Genomic DNA, 17687 nt, shown 5'->3' on the forward strand with positions numbered 1-17687 from the left:
ACAGGATGAACTGCATTTATGGTTGGGATTGGAAAGAAGCATAATACTTCTTTAGATGAATAGTTCCGGTAATTTAAGAAAGTGTTATGTTCTGAGTAGTATTATTTCACATATCTTTGGGTGATAGTGATGGATGGATTTCTTAAAAGCTGGGAAAGAAGCAAGCTTTCATAAGTTAGCTACCTACACATTGGGAAAGGAACCATTCAGGGGACATATGAAGATCTTTTCAGAAATGTGGTTTTTGCTTTATTTCACTCAGACTGAAGGTCTGTATCTGTTGCAGTGCAATGCTCTGGCACAGATCCAAGGCTTTCTTCTGTGGCTGTTACTGCTGTGATTAACAAGTGCACTACACTTAACAGATAAGTGTAGGTCTAAGTCTGAAATATCTTCCAAAATTAGATCTAAGAAAAGTCATCACCTTACAATCTTTAGATTATTTTAGAAGACCTGCTTCATCACTGAAGATTTCCCAAAGGACCAGAGTGAAAGCAAAAAAATAGGATTATAAAACAACAGTCTTTCACTAAAATGAAAGCGGGAGTGCAACTGTCATTTTTCTTGAGAAACAGCAGCTTATTATTTTATCTGGCATAAGAAGGACAATTAATTGCTACTTTTGAAATATTTATGGTGGTGTTTTAATTCTGCACAAAGCTTAGACAGAACTGTGACAAGTGCTTTGGAAACATTAATAGACTGAGTATTCAGTGGGATGGTGTGTGAGTTTTATAGATACATTCATTTAATATATATATAAATTACACACGTGGAGCTGTTATGCTTAGGAGTTCAGAGATGTGATTTATTAACTGAACATATCTCCTTTATCTTCTTGCCAGCTATCTGCTGTCTAACTTGTCTTTGCTGAAGTTTATTCCAGCATCCAAATCTTTGAGAAGCATCATTTTCTTCCTGAAATAGAGAAATCAGAATCTTGTGAGGTTTACTTGGGTTTGTTTTTTTACCCTGCTCCTCTCTCCCTAAGTTATACCTGCCTGACGCCTACAGTGAACTAGAGTTGGTTTGCATTCCCTGATAGGTTTTCCTATACCTAAAGAACATGTCAGCATAGTATCTACATCTAAACAATATAAACTTTAATGCTAAATAAAAGTAAGCTAACGAAAAAAGAGTTTTTCAGTTTACCATAAGGTTCCAAGACTTGCTTCTAAGCATTAAAAGGTGCTACAATTATTGTTAGGTATTAAAAACCCAACAACCTAAGATTGCACTGTCTTATGCAGTCTAAAGAACTTGTTAAACAGATCTAATAGGAGTGAAAAGTGAATACCCTAAATGAGAATACATTTAATTTACCCAATTGGCAATGAAATAAATAAGGTGAAGAACTTAGACTTTTAAAGCCTTTCCCAAATCTTGAGTAATCATGTTGTCATATTTTACACAGAGGGTATATTGAATTATCTCCTATTTTATTAGAACTCATCTGAGGTGGTTTCATTTTAGGGACGCAGTTTGCTTATCCTGAACATCCTGTGACAAGACCTTCCCATCACACCATTATTTAAGTCATGGCAACAAATGAAATGGGACCAGACAGCTGGAAAAAGGTCTTCCATTTTTGGAAGCTTACCGCTACATCTGGAGTTGTCAGAAGCAAACTAGAATCTGGTTTTATAGCAGTCCTGAGGCATAGCCATATGCAGGTAAGATGCTAAAGAAGGAGGGCAGCAACACACATTTTGCTGCAATACAACAGAGATGGAAAAGCAGCATGCAGTGAGCAGGATGGATTTAATTTCTGACTTAACATACAGTCTCTAGTAGGCTTAACTAGAACATGCATCTTTCTGGTGAAGCTAACAGGCACCCAGTACTGTGTTAGTTGTTCCCTCTGAGGATGGGTGGAAATTTCAGCTGAGCAGGAAAACAGTTCTCTGCTTCACTAAGGTAGAATTCAACACTATAAAAAAGAGCTTCTCTGAGATCTACTATGCCTTCTTCAGGAGACCGTCCCCCACATACTCCACTTGATTGTGTTAATACCTTCACACCACCTTCACATCACCTTCACAGCACTGGGAAAACATTTGCCAAAGAAGGATTCCAAAATCCCTTTTTAATTTAATCATTTTCTCACCCTCACTGTTGTGCCTCTGTACTCTTTCTGACCTCTAACACCAGTTAGCATCACTTTGTAATTTCCTTTTTAAACAAAATGTTAATAAGCAGCCCTACTGCAATGTGTATAACAACAAAGAGAAGAAAAAACATGCACATATTGCCTCCTTCAGTTACTTGCTTGACAACAGCTGGAGAGGGAATCCCAAGGAAGTTTGTTTTATTTAGATGCATATCTGATGTTATCACCAGCACTTCACCCAAAGACCATACAAATCTTACCTGTGGAGCTTTGTTTTTTTTGTATTTGTGGCCTCTGTTTACCTATTGTGCTGACCATGGCAAGTTATTGCCTACATAAAAACCAAAACCTTCTGTATTCTCAAGCTGCAGGACGAAGTTTTATCTGTAAAGACAAAAATCATCACACATTACTTCTCTGTATTCTACAACTTGTAAATCACATGCACGAGGTCACCAGGCCACCTTGGACTGGCCAGAGTGGAGGATGCTAATAAGACTGCCAGTGTACACAACCTTTTAATTTGCTTATTTAAATGAGTTAAGTACAAGAGAAAAAATGAAAGGAAGACAGATGCCAACTGCAAAAGGGATGTTTAATTACAATTCATAGTTTTTTATAACACACTAAAATCTAGATATTCCAACTAAAATTAGCTTCCTCCTGCAATTGACATTGTAAGCCTTGCAAGGGACAAACCGTACGTACTGAGGTTAAAAACAGAAAATGCAAGATGGCGTGGGGAGATGAAGCACTACCACCAGGACAAAAACAAAAAAACATACATAAGGAAAACATCTAAATACTGGACATTAATTACAAGCTGAAAGGAGCAGTAAAGAAAGAAAGAAAGGGGAAAGAAGCAGATATGACTGGTCCAACCTATATTGATGGAAATCAAATTGGTTGGCAAAGTAGTAGTCTGTAAAGATTTAGTGCTACCACATGCTGGGGACTATTTTATGATATAAGAGCGAGAGAAGTGTATAGTACAGGAAAAGCTTTTGTCAGGACTAGAATGAACACCTGTTTTATGACACACACGATGAGCATTAGCAATGAAAGGAGCTATTCTATTCTGTTAATAGGCAAGGAATGTTTTTTTTCTGCCATCCCTTGCCTATTTGCATGCAATACAAATTATGAATCATTATGCATTTTTGACAGGATTTTTCTTCCAAATCTGTCTGCTTCCTGCAGTATTTTTTCAGCTCTCATTGAAACATATTTTGATCAGAAATGAAAAAGAGCTGACTCAGCTCCCCCACATCAATTTTACAATGCCACCGTGATATCTTAAGAATGCTGTATTTTGGGTGTCTCACACTATTATCTGACGCAAATGGAGTCACACTGAACTTCCATTATGTTCCACAGCTGCTGAGTAAGAGGGAAGATGGGGTCAGGGTATTCTTCTCCCTCAGAAAATTGGTATTTTTAATTTAAAAAAAAAAAATCAAACTAACTTATTTTCCTATTGAAAATTCTATCTCCTTCATCCCATGAAAAAAATGGAAATATGTGTATGGTGCCTTCCTACAGGCATGTTTTGAGTTTGTGTGGTGAGGTTTTGGTAGTGGGGGAAAGGGGCTGCAGGGGTGGTTCCTGTGAGAAGCTGCTAGAAGCTTCCCCAGCTCCAAGTCGGACCTGCCTCTGGCCAAAGCCGAGCCCATCAGCAATGGTGGTAGCGCCTCTGGGAGAACAGATTTGAGAAGGGGAACCTGCAGTGAGTAGTGGAATTGGAATGTGAGAGGAACACCTCTGCAGATACCGAGGTCAGTGAGGAAGGAGGGGGAGGAGGAGCGGGGGAGGAGGGGATGCCCCTGCAGCCCATGGTGAGACAGCAGGCTGTCCCCCCCCAGCCCATGGAGGTGAGTGGGGGAGCAGATACCCACCTGCGGCTCAGGGAGGACCCCACGCTGGAGCACGGGGATGCCCCGAAGATGGCCGTGACTCCATGGGAAAGCCCACGCTGGAGCAGTGTGCTCCTGAAGGACTGCAGCCCATGGAAAGGACTCACGCTGGAGCAGTTCATGAAGAACTGCAGCTCATGGGAAGCACCCACATTGGAGAAGATCGTGGAGGACTGTCTCCCATGGGAGGGACCCCATGCTGGAGCAGGGGAAGAGTGAAGAGTCCTTCCCCTGAGGAGGAAGGAGCGGCAGAGACAGTGTGTGATGAACTGACACCAACCCCCATTCCCCATCCCCCTGTGCTGCTGCGGGGAGGAGATGGAGAAAACCAGGAGTGGAGTTCAGCCAGGAAGGAGGGAAGGGTAGGGGAAGGTGTTGTAAGATTTGGTTTTATTTCCCATTATCCTTGGTTTTGATTTGATTTGTAGTAAATTAAATTAATTTTGTTTCTTCCCCAAGTCGAGCCTGTCTTTTGCCTGTGACCATAAGTGGTGAGCGATGCCTCCCTGTCCTTGTCTTGACCACAAGTGTTTCTTTATATTTTCTCCCCCTCATCCCACCAGGGCTGGGGGGGAGGAGTGAGCAAGCATCTTCATGGTGCTTTGTTGCCAGCTGGGCTTAAACCACAACAAGGCACAGATTAGGTGTTGCTGAGCTCACTGTTTGGGGTGTACCTCTGATAATGCACCCAAGTCTCCCTCCTTGTTGAATCACTAAGGCATATATTTTGGAATTCTCCAGTTATATTTTCTTTCAACTTACCTAAGAGTTTGTGTGTCTGGGAAGGGAAGAAGAAAAGAGAGATATTACTTAAAATAAAAACAATATAATAAAAAAACTATAAAGTGAAGTCTTTCCAGGACAGAACTTATAAAGTTCCTGAATTTTTTTTCTTGTGCTACCAATAGAAAAATTTGTAGGATATGATGTAATAGTGTACATTAATTCTAAAGTAAAGAGCATAGAAATTAAGGGACAGAAATTCCTATCAGTGCCAAAGAACACATGACAAGGAAGCAGGTGAATTGCTGAGTTGCTGAAGTGTGTTAAGTGTGCTGCATAGGCTCAACTCTGCTTCCATTGAAGCCAATGGCGACACTTACTTAATTACAAATGCCATTACACAACTCTCAGAAAAACATTTTGAGAAGCCAATTCCTTACACAGGCTTAGAAATAGGCAGGAATTTCCAGTTCTAGAGGGATGAAGGAAGGGTTTGCTAGAAGTGATGCCAGATAGTTAAAAGGAAACATTTCAAGAACATTTCATTGAACATATTGAAACTTGAACAAGAGAGAAATACTTCAGCAAAGTCTACATAGCTTTAATAAAGCCAATTAATATCAATCTTCTCTTGAAGAACAATTAAGGTCCCTCTTTCTTAAGTGTGCTTCAGATCACTAAAAATGTTTAAGAAACTTGTGTGTGGCTGACACACTATCAAGCTTCAAAAGGCAGATCAATTTGAAAGTGTTACGGTGTTCATTAGTTTAATCTAAATTTTATTTTGCAGGTACTAAACCAAATAAACAGAGGAGGTTCCTCTTGAACATCAGGAAACACTATTTTAAGGGTGATTGAACACTGGAACAGGTTGCCCAAGGAGGTGTTGGGTCTCCATCCTTTGAGATATCCAAAAGCCATCTGGACACAGCCCTGCACAACTGGCTTTAGGTTGCCCTGCTTGAGCAGGGACGGTGGACAAGATGACCTCCAGAGATTGTTCCCAATCTTTTTGTGATTCTACACTCAGTAATACAATGTCTTCTGCTCAGTGCAATATCTATATTTCCAGTACTAAGAACAGTGAAATGACCTTACTTCAGTTTCTTGAATAGGACATAAAATAACAAAGAATCTTGTCATTCTTTGTTATTCCCAGTATATTTCAGAATGTATTTGTGCTTTCTGCTTGGTTCTATTTTAGCAAATCCACATTCATTTTCTGAAATATCTTAAAAGCATTTGTCCTTCATGTAAAAGATTTGTATCAAGAATCTGGGCATAGAGCCTGAGATATCTTCAGTGGCCATTCTTTCTCTCACACACATTTTAGACTCTAAGGATGACTGTAAATTGGAAGTGACTTGAATATATATTTTACAAAAACCTGTAGTGCATCATGTGCCAAGTGCAGAACTACATCCTGCCAACATTTAAGCTTATCCAGCCTATTCCTGAAAGTTAAGCCTGTCTCCCCAGTTGATCAGACCACTGTGGCCAAAACCTTGTTTGAATTTTTTTCTCTCTTTAGAGCTATCTATAATTCTGCATACTTTCCTTCATTCTAACCTTTTCTTGAAGAATGACCTCATCTATAAATCGTTACCTATTCTGTTTGGTTTATCCCTGAATTACATAGGTACAAGAGAGCTGTCTTCATTTACTGAAGATTAATGTCAAAGGCCTAGTATGAAATGAACAGCCTAAATAATGTTGACTTCCTGCAGAGTGATAAATGAAAAAAGTAACTTTAAAAAGTTTTCTTCTACGTGTTTAAACCCTTTGTATGAAACAGACTACCTTACTGACTCTTCCAGAATTAATCAGTAAGATCCCTTTAAAATGCTGTACTTCTACCACTTTGACCATTGATTCAATCAGTATTCTACTAAAATGTATGTAACTCAAACAAACATACAAACAATCCAATTTCATATACTAACACAAACAATTTTGTCATTTCCATGCCAACAGGAAAAGAAAGGAACAAATAAGACCAGAGAACCAAGGAAGAAGGGGAGGGAGAGAGGGAAAGGGAGGGGGAGGGAGAGAGGAACACGCTAAGGGAGAGAGAATTATATAACTCCATTATATGACCTTGTGTATAAAACTCCACCATGAAAGACACTGACAATTTTTTAGAGAGCAAGGCAGTATACACAGCATTCCTTCATGTTGTCTTTTCATGTTTTATCTAGTCAATCAACAAAATCTCTGTTCTAAAAGTCACATATTTTGTGCAATAATTCCTCATTTTCCAGCAATTTGTCTCTCACTTCAAGAAATCAACTCTGCCATACTCTGGGAAACATGGACCAAGACAAGGTAAAGAAGTTGAACAGGAAGGGAATAGGTGCAGCATAAAAATCTGTGGAGGTATATGAAGCAGATCATAAATTCTGTTTTTGCTTTACAGAGTAGCTGTGTATAGCAGCTGCACACTTAATTCACCAAATTCAGCCATAAAACTTCTCCATTAACTTCACACAGATTATAACAGAGATGATTTGGCTCTGTAGCTTGACTACAGAAATGTTAGGAAGAAACTCAGCACATAAAAATATCTAGCAAAAGCTTTCTCTGTCTGCACAAATTAGTCTTTCTACTGTAATTTGTCAGGATTGATTGCTCAAATATTTTTTTAATAGAATCAAGCAATGCTTTCTAAAGTAATTTTGAACATACTGTTTGTTAAACTGAGACTGAAATGCTCACTTAACAAGGGACATATTGCAAATGTACTATTTAAAGGCAGAAACATAGTGCCGGTGGTGATTAGAGGATTCAAAATATCTGTCTTCTTAAAATACAGGAAAAAGACACAATTAATGTAACATTTGTAAAAGAAAACTTCATTTTAGTTTTGGTTGTTTGCACTTGCCATTTTAAATAGTATTGCCATTTTAAGTAGTACTTTGGGAAAGTACTTATATTGCTGTCAGGGTCCTCCCCTCCAACCCCCTTTTTAATATAAACAGAATACAAAATATAACATTTTCAAATGTGGATACTCTTGATCGTACTTGATTAAAAAGTAAGTCTTTTCTGGTAAATATAAAGCAAGCTATTTGAAATTTGAGGCATGCAATGTACACTGTAATAGCCTCATCAGATCAGACCAGCAATGCTTCAGTGACGAATGTTCCATAACGAAGTCAGACAAAACACTTCTGAGGAGGGATTAAGAAACAGAGTAGTGACTGGCATCAGATAAATGAAAGTCTGTACTCCTTAGCAGTGGAAGAGAGAGTACAAGTCTCTGAAGGTAAGAGCATCTTGATAAGTTTGGAGTTACAATACCCATGGTGTGGGCAGTTCTGCTAATGGTACCAACAAATAAAGAGGAAAAAAATCCAACTAGAAATAAAAATGAGATATCAGACACATGGCAAAAAGGACTTGATTATGTGTTTGTTTCCTCTTTACCCTTGACTCCTGGATTTGACAAAAACATTCCCATGACTTGTGAAAATGTTGCATTAGACCAGCTATTCCTTAAGGAAAAACAGACCTATTATTGCTAGATAGAAACACAAAAGGAGAAACACAGACCTTCAGCTGGAAAATCAGTAGCAAACACAGTTTCATTTCATTCAATCCCCAGTATTTCCAGTGTTTTTTTGTTTAAAATTGTACTGGGTTTTCTCTTTCATTTTATTTTTATTTATATTTTACTTTTAGATTATATTCTTTTACCCCCTCCTCCTTTTGGATAAAGAAAGTTTTATTAGATAAAGGTAAGATTCGATATCATTGATGTAAATAACCTTTTCTTTTCCAAAAAGTATTATTTACAAGTCTAATTCATATACAAAACAATTGAAGCAAGGTCCCTCTTGTAAAACCAGGCCTGAAAGCCATGTCCGCAAGCTAGGATGAACCTGCAGAGCTAGCTGTAAGTCTCATCTTCTGCCCTTTGGAAGCAGAGTTATACTGGTGTGTCCAAGGCTTTGCTTTTCTCATGGGAAGAAATCAAGGAACTGGAACTTATGTCTCTCTCTGGTACATGAGACAGAGAAGAACTCAATACAACAAAATATGTGAACTCCCTTACACTGGCTCTAAAACAGAATAATACCAAGACATTTGCTGAAGCATTTTGCAAACAATAACTTAGCATCTAAAATTTCTTCTATGAAGCACAGCACAAATTCTTTGCCTTCATAATCTGCTCAAGCTGTCGTACACTTCATGAACTGGGTGTACATCTTCAAAGATGTAGAATAGACATATATAGATACTACAAAGTCTTACTGAAGCCATAAGCTATGCACAGAGTACTGATGTCCCTCTGGAGTTTCATAATAAAATTTCCTTCTGTTCTTTTATTTTACACTTTCCTTTAATTCTCAGCCTTGACGCCAGAGTGATTACTGTCTTACACAAACCCTGGCAGACCTGGTAAATAAAATGCTTCTACCCAGGTTGGTTTTCAATTGTCTGAGACAGACTACCGCTGTTGCTGGTGTAACAGGAGAGCTTTCAGATGTGGCTAATCCTTAAAATTGAAACATAAAAAGGGTAGGATAGGCCATAGCCCCAAACATCCCTCTTGGTATTGATAATTAGAATTAAGGGATAGATCAACACAGGAGAGACCATTAAAACTTAATAGAAGCTTAGGTCAGTAAGAAAAAGTTTGTTACATTAAAAGCACAAGACAGCCATCAGGTTGGCAGATATTCTTGGAAGATAAAGAACACAAAGGATGTTCACAGATTTTAAAGGAAAGGAGGGAGAGAAGGAAATGTGACAATTCCCAGGATAAATACACTTTTCATTGTAGAAGAGATTACAGATTTTTAAGAAGGGAGGAGCAAGTAATGATGATCCCATAAGAAGATACTTAAAACATTTCCTCTGTCAACATGATGCAGACATTTTAGAGCTAGGTCCAGGCTTTACAAGAAAAGGCACTTATGATTCTATCAAGTCATTAAGAGAAGAAAATTGGATAGCCTACTGAGACCTATGAAAACATGCACAATAAGTCTCAGAATATGCATGTGTAACACACCTATCTGGAAGCTGACAAGTGGAGGTTATCAATAAAGCTGTGACACGTAGCACAAAGTAGTGAGCTAAAACTGAGAGAAATCTCGTTTAAAACCGGAGGTACAATGAAAATCAGAATTCCTCTTTCACCACACACCAATTCATGGATGGCTTTAGGCTTCCAGAAAGTATGCAGTTAATTTTTTATTTAGTAGTCTGCTCAATGTGTTGTCCATAAGCCTATGTGCCATAAATTCATATATGCCAAGATATAACCAACTGTGCCATGAAACAAAAACCTAAAGCCTATCATACCACCTATCAGGAAAAACCTGACTTGGGGGAGTAGGGGTGGTATTGAGGTTTTCTTGTTGGTTTTTGGCTTTGTTTTGGTTTTTAAAAAACTAAGATTCATTATAAAATTACTATAGTTTAAAGCTTAAAGAAAGAAAAGTATTTTTAATATACCATGCCATTAAATCTGTGAAAAGCTGATAATTTTTAACTATGTCTACTTAACAGATTTGTATCATTGCTTTAGACTGCTGTCACTTCATTTGTGATTTTACTGTCTTTGTAAGAGTTCTAAGCAAATATTATGTCACTATCATATAATGGATGGTTTAACATTTTATACATTTTCATTTCTCTTAGTTAAGTTTTACTCTTTTCAAAAAGAGTTGATAATGTGATCTAATTTAAATGTTTGCAACTCTCAGTTGAATGTTAACATTTTAATCGAATTGGGTTGCCAGTCCTAAAAATTACACCAAGGGAAAGGTCCACCTTTTGCATTTCTAGATCAGAGTCTGACTGCAGCCATGGGGGGCTCAGCACAAGGTAACTGCTCAAATATTTATTTGTCTCACTTTTTCAGTGTGTTTTGAAATTACATAGTGCTGCTTTTGATGCCACTGGTATCTCAGCTAGCTGCACCGTGATCAATGTAGGCATAAGCAAAGGGTCCCAGTGAAGCCCAGGAACAGACTGTAGCAGCTTTTAATTCATAAGAAAACCAAGAAAGTTCTTATTCATCCCTTTCTACATGGGTGTTGTTTGAAGGGGGCAGCAATTAATTTAGTAAATGTTTAAACAGGTAACTGCATGTTCCAGCTGAGAAGACAGAAACTATCAGGCTTATTGACTAGAGAGGAGACTACACTAACTTGGTTTTTTTATGTCAGGTCTTAGGGCCTGTGTCTGTGGAGATAGAGGCTTCTGCTTTTTATATAAATGGAAATAGCAGTGGGACTGTCACTGCTGGAAGAACCCACACATTTGACTTATAATAAACTATCATCACCCCAAAAACCTTCAGCATGCTTCTTTTTCTCCTGTTTTCTATATTCTAGCCAAGTCATATGCACAAGAAATCAGGGAAACCAACTTCTGCGCACACCCATTTTTAGCAGGTACTTGTGATTACTTGAAATAAAGAAGGAAAGTGGGAATTGAACACACCAAAAGTTTCAATGTACTACTTTATGCAATGACATACACTAATAACTTCGTAAAGAATATCTGCTTCTTAAAAATTGTGTGCTGCAATAACATCTGTAAGACGCTGCAAGCCATAGATCTGATTGTCCTACATAGCTTGTATTGTAATACCATTATGCGACACTTCCTATTTCCAAGAATTTTCTAAAACAGCTATTTATGTTTTACAGAAGTCTAAATTATTCATGTATACTGCTTGACCTGGATGCAATAGGTCCTGACCTCACGTAATCCTAGTTTGTGGGATCACCCTGGGCAAGCATTTTCATCTTTGTATGCAACATGTTCCCCATTTGTAAAGATTCAGACTTCCTCTATGAAGTGTTTGGTAAAATGCCATTTCACCTAAATGCTCTAACACCATCATCAACTCTCTTCACTTCAGAGAGAAAACAGTTGGTTAGAAGATTTGCTCAAGGAAAATAAAGAATTGGTGTCAGAACTGTGAATTGAATGCACTTATTTGCTTCAGGATTTTTCAATGGCTAAATTTGGGGGAGTGAGAGGAGGACCGAATACAGAGCATTTTGATGGCCCTTGCTGCTAGACTGAATTACTTAAATGAATGTATCACAAAAGGGAAAAGAAGGTTGTGTCATTGTGAAATTACAAAAAATCAAAAGAAGAATTAGAATACTTTCTATATATTCTCAAATACATAACAAATGCATAAAAAGAAACTTCATATTCTTTAGCAAAAGACTTTTCTGGAGAAGATGCTCTCAGTGCCAATCAGCTGCAACATAAAAAGCATTCTTCATTACAAAAGTAAAAAAAAAAACAAAAAAACACAGATCTTCCTAGCATTCACTCTTGTGCTTCTGCTTTTATAGTTTTTTCCAAGTCTCTTCCAATAAAATTACACCAATTATTGAAATGTTTTTTGCTAGAACAGCAGCACCGTCCCAACTCTTTAAAAATGTTTTACTTACACACTCAAATCACTGAGAAAACGGTGAAAGCAAGCATTAGCATTGTACTTCATCACATGGGCAAAGTGATTAGCTCACAGCAGTCAGTAGTCCAGGAGCAGAACTGAGATCCAACTTAGCAGAACACAAGTATGAAGACTATGGGACATTCCTACCACAAGTTAGTGGTGTAGTATCTTAGTGACAACTTGCCTTTTGGTTGGGACTGTCAAAGGAACTAAGTAAAGCATCACTGGAAGTCGAAGAAGGACCTACATTAGCATGACTTATTGCTCTGTAAAAAAGGCAACAGAAAGAAATTATATCCTTCGTGGATACGATCATGCAAAACTAGCCTGGAAACATCTGGATATTTCTGTTGCACACACCCGGTGGACATTTCCCTGTTGGTGTGATAGTAACGTCTCCTTCCCTGTTCTTATACTTTTTTTATTTTCTTCTCAAAACAGGGCCATGCTGTGGGTCAAAACAAGTCTTTATAAGCATTGTTTTGGCTACTGTTACTTTCCAAATCCCAAAAGGACAAAACCTGTGTGAAGCAACTCCCTCCTGCAGCAGTGGGGCAGTAGGAGCACAGGTGGCTCAGGGGGTTGCCTGGCGGCTGAAGGAGACAATGAGCAAGAGGGCTTGGGCATTTTAGAGCACAAACCATCAGCCCCAAAGGAGGAAGAAGGACCAATGAGTTTCTTCCCCTCCCCAGCAGCAGGAGCCCCCAGGCACATCAGGGCCAGAGTTGGGACATACCAGGGCTGGGACGCTGGGCTGTGGGTGGAGGCATCACTGGAGCAGGACTGGGCTGACACGGGACTCTTGGTCCCAGGGGTGGGGCAGGGCCAGTAAGGCCCACAGGTGGCCCCTGTCAAAACAGTAAGAAAAGGAACTGTGCTAGTTTCGGCTGGCATAGAGTTAAATTTCTTCATAGTAGCCTGTATGGTGCTATGAACACCTGCCTACCGATGAGAAGTAGTGAATGAATTCATTTTACTTTGCTTGCATGCACAGCTTTTGCTTTACCTATTAAACTATCTTTATCTCAGCCCACGAAGTTTTGCACTTTTACCCTTCCAATTCTCTCCCCTATCCCATTGGCAGGGAGTGAGTGAGCAGCTCAGCCAAAACCAGTACAGAACCATACTCCATGCATCAGAACACAAAACGCAACTTCTTTCTCTAATCCTCTGAGAGAAAAAACAGAGGAATAAGGCAAAGAGCATTACATAATGACATTATAGGAAAAGCAAGATAAAGACAACTCTTTGTTCAGAACACACCAGCTTGATGAGCATTATCTACTGTAACAATATCATTAAGCACAAAGCGTAACAGAGAACTTAAATCACTTGCAATATTAATTACACTAATTATGCATATTATAAGCAATATGTATTTCAAAAGTTTGATTCAAATCTGCTTGGGAAGGGGAGGATGATTCATTTGCTCATTCTTTAATATATCACAGTAGCTTTTAATTTGCTGTGATCCTTGTGTTGGTATTTAAACTATTAGAATTAAATCTGATCATTTCATGTTGTAAATATAACGCCAAAGTATCTCCTATATTGAGGATACCATGCAAGTATTAAATACTGCCCTTACTGTTGCAATTAATAAACTGATTTACTCCAGTTAAAATCAAATTACTTTCTGAGAATCAGAAAAAAAAGAAAAAAAAACAAAGTTACAAGGAGTTTTTCTGGTGTATGAAGCACTTCAGATTTTGCAAGATGATGATAAGCAGGTTTGATGTCACTACACACAATGGGCCTGGAAAACTTAAAATTTACCCTCCCTAAGGTAATCATGACAAGTTCTATATACTATTATGTAGACTTTTGCTTTAATACTCCATCTTACCTTCTAACAAAATTTGGTAACTACAAACAGAGAGTACCATATAGAGATGGCAAGATGATGATGATGATGATGATGATGATGATGGTGGTGGTGGTGGTGGTGGTGGTGGTGGTGGTGGTGATGTTTTATTTGCCTTGTATGGATCACATTTGTCTGTTCAGTGTCATAAGAAGCATTCTCGGTAGAAGAACCATGGTTTAGTTGAGCAAGGATATCCCAGCTCTTACGCCGATTTAAACAAAATAAAACCAAAAAGTGACTATATGAAAGCTTCCTTTTCTTACAGTATAACCAGCTCTCTCTTGTTACAGTTTTCCTCCCTGCACTGCCTGGGTTGCATGTAGGCTATATTTCCTAGACTATTTAAAAGAGTGGAAAAGAAGGTAGCATTTTCTCTTAGTGAAGTCTTTGCATTCAAGATTGCCAAAAATACTGAGATGTCAGCTTCCTGCATTTGATAATAAAATACAAATTATTCTCTACATATTCAAAATTAAAATCCCTATCAGTGGGAAAACCAAAATTAGATAATGAGTAAAACCAGGCTCAATTTTGCACCAAAAGAGCCTCTTAACAGCAACGTGAAAATATGCTCTTAATATTAAATCAAAAACAGGAAGAACAGGTGATGACAAGATCTAACCTTTAAGCATGTCACTCAGTATGGAGGCTGACTGGTATTCTTTTTTTTCAAAAAGTCAACAACAATAGTCTTCCTGGAATTTAATGTATAACCATTACTTTGGTTTTGATATTTGCCAGTTTTTCTTTGTATTGAGGCACTGTCTTTAACAATCTGAAGAGCTCTAAGCAGTTTTATCAGGCATGTTCAAAGAAAGCCAAGTTTCTCCTAAGAAGTTTTGATTGTCAATTTCAGCAAGCACTTTATAAGGCGTCTGAAAAACTCACCAATCTAAGACCAGCAAAGTTACAGAAAATCAGTTCCAAACTTACAGATAAGCAAAACAGCTGGGAACTGTGAGGGTTTGCCCTTCACTGACAGAATGCCGTTTGCCAGATCAAATCTACAGAATTCAGAACAAGGATCAGTCTTTTCCCCAGTTCAGTTATCCTGGACTGATGGTAGCCCGTTTTGAAAACTCCCTGGGGAGTAGGTCAGTCTAGAATTTTAGCTTTGGTCCAACCCTTTGTCCAATTCAGTATATTTCACCAGTTCTGAAAACGTCCTGGCATCTTCAGGCCTGGTAGACAGACCTGTGGATACTGCTGTCAAAAATACCTCCTATGGCAGCAAGGAGCAAGGTGGCATAAACATGCAGCGTTCTGGAAAGGAAAAGGGAAGGGGATGAATGGGTGGAGTTTGAAGGCAGAAGAACATATTTGCTTTCACTATGGAAATCTTGTTCTTATTTATTTATAGAAATTTTGTGCTTACTTATTTCGAACTGGAGAATATTTAACAGATCATTGTGTTTACATCACAACTGGAAAATAGGATATGGATAATTTCCTTCTTTTATTGCCAGAGGGGAAATCTAAATCACCTTTCTTGAAAAACAGCCACTATATAGTTTCATTGTACCCAGAGCAACTACACGAGTATCAGCACAACTGGCCTCTGGCCTTTTCCCTGACAGGTTTACATTAATTACTCTTGTGTAACTATAGAAAAAAATCCATTAATTTCATGAAACTACTGCAGATTTACACCAAACTGAGATAAGAGCATAGCCCATTGTATAAAATGGAGGGAGTCCTATTAGGATGTCATTTACTCTTCTCTAGCTGTAAATGATGTCTTCATTTCTAAATGTGAACAAAAGTCAATAATTTGCTATGTTATGAGGAACATTAGGAAGAACACCATCCTTCCTGGTGAGTTCTTAATTAACTGAACAATTTCAGTGCCATTAAGCACCTCTTGTGCAGCAAGCAAGACAGACATTTTGTCTTGAGTGGCCACTAATGAAAACTTCTGGGACAGCACATGGCATTTAGGACACTCCAAAGCACATATACTCCACACAGAGCCTTCCCCTATGAGTCAGCTGCATCCTTTTTCCCTGTTCTTTCTTAGCACTTTGTACTATCCCATTGGAACCAGACATCATAGGCATGTTTTAGGCACGGATATAAACACAATGACTTGTATTAGAGAAACAAAAACTACAAAACACATGCAAAAACAGACACAAAAAAAGGGAAAATTTTAAGGTTTTTTGTATAATTCATATGCTCAAGATACAAACCAAACAGAAGTATGAAAACTGAAAAAGGAATATGTAGACCAACAATAAGCATAAAGTTTAATGAGCACTGAGAAGTTGTTTTGGCAAGAGGATCATAGAATTATAGAATCATAGAATGGTTTGGGTTGGAAGAGACCTTCAGAGATCATCTAGTCCAACCCCCCTGCCATGGACACGGACATCTTTCACTAGATCAGGTTGCTCAAAGCCCCATCCCAACTGACCTTGAACACTTCCAATGATGGGCTTCCACAACTTCTCCCGGCAACCTTCTCCAGTGTCTCACCACCCTCATCATAAAAAACTTCTTCCTTATGTCCAATCTAAAGCTATCCTCTTTCAGTTTAAAACCATTGCCCCTTGTCCTGTCACTACAGACCTTGGTAAAAAGTCTCTCTTCATCTTTCTTATAAGCAACCTTTATATATTGAAAGGCTGCAATAAGGTCTTTCTTGAGCCTTCTCTTCTCCAAGAGTGGACAACCCCAACTGTCTCAGCCTTCCTTCATAGGAGAGGTGTTCCAACTTTCTGACCATTTTCATGGCCCTCCTCTAGACTTCCTCTAACAGATCCATGTCTTTCTTGTACCAGGGTCCCCAGAGCCGGATGATGGGGTGTAAGAGACTAAGAGACTGTGTTGGACTATATTTGTCCCGACTTTGCTGACCATTTGCTAGCCTTAGCATCCTGTTGCTGTGGGGAGTACGTGCTGAAGGCCCTGAAGAAATCACCATATCCGCCTGAAGCTAGCAGTCTCTGTGGGAATGGCTGAACTCTTCGGAAAAACTGCGTACTCCTCCCTCGAAAAAGGAACTGCAAGGGACTGGAAAAAGGAACTGAAAGGAACTGCAAGGGACTGCAGCACTTGAAACTGGGACTTGTCATCATCATCTGTCTGCTGCAACCTGGAACTTGGACCCCCATCACCTGCACCAAGACCGAGTCAACGGGACATTGCTGGCTTCATGGTGGTGGTAACTAGTCTTGCTGCATCTCTCCCATTTTCTTGCTTAGGTCTGCCTCTTTTTCCTTTCTTCTTCCCTCTGTCCTGTCGCTATTATCAGTTGTTATAGGAAATAAAACTTGTAAGGTTGTACGGCATCTGACCTTGTTTGTGTCTTAATCTCGCTCTTGGGATTGTTTAAGAACCCTCCCCGATATTGGATTGGGACATGGGGACCCCAGAACTGAACACAGTACTCCAGGTAGGATCTCACCAGTGCAGAGTATGGGGCAGAATCACCTCCCTTGCCCTGCTGGCCATGTGTCTTTTTATGCAGACTGGACTACAGTTGGCTTTCTAGGCTGCAAGTGCACACCGTCAGGTCATGTCCAGTTTTTCACTCACCAGTATCCCCAAGTTAATTTCCGCAGGGCTGCTCTCAATCCATTCATCGCCCAGAACATGCACAATACCTTTTATATTAATGTCAAGGTTTTGGTGGCTGCA

General features: G+C 38.9%; 1 long non-coding RNA gene across 1 annotated transcript; it reads right to left on the minus strand.

The window, feature by feature from the left end:
* Positions 1-787: 787 nt before the first annotated feature.
* On the minus strand, positions 788-16548 carry LOC115336864. The gene is made up of 3 exons (XR_003921948.1): positions 16462-16548; positions 2371-2494; positions 788-918 (listed from the first exon to the last, which is right to left on the minus strand). It is a non-coding gene; the product is annotated as an uncharacterized LOC115336864 (long non-coding RNA).
* Between the last annotated feature and the right edge of the window lie 1139 nt (positions 16549-17687).

This window comes from Aquila chrysaetos, chromosome Z (assembly GCF_900496995.4).
Source record: "Aquila chrysaetos chrysaetos chromosome Z, bAquChr1.4, whole genome shotgun sequence".
In the NCBI taxonomy this organism is placed as follows: Eukaryota; Metazoa; Chordata; class Aves; order Accipitriformes; family Accipitridae; genus Aquila; species Aquila chrysaetos.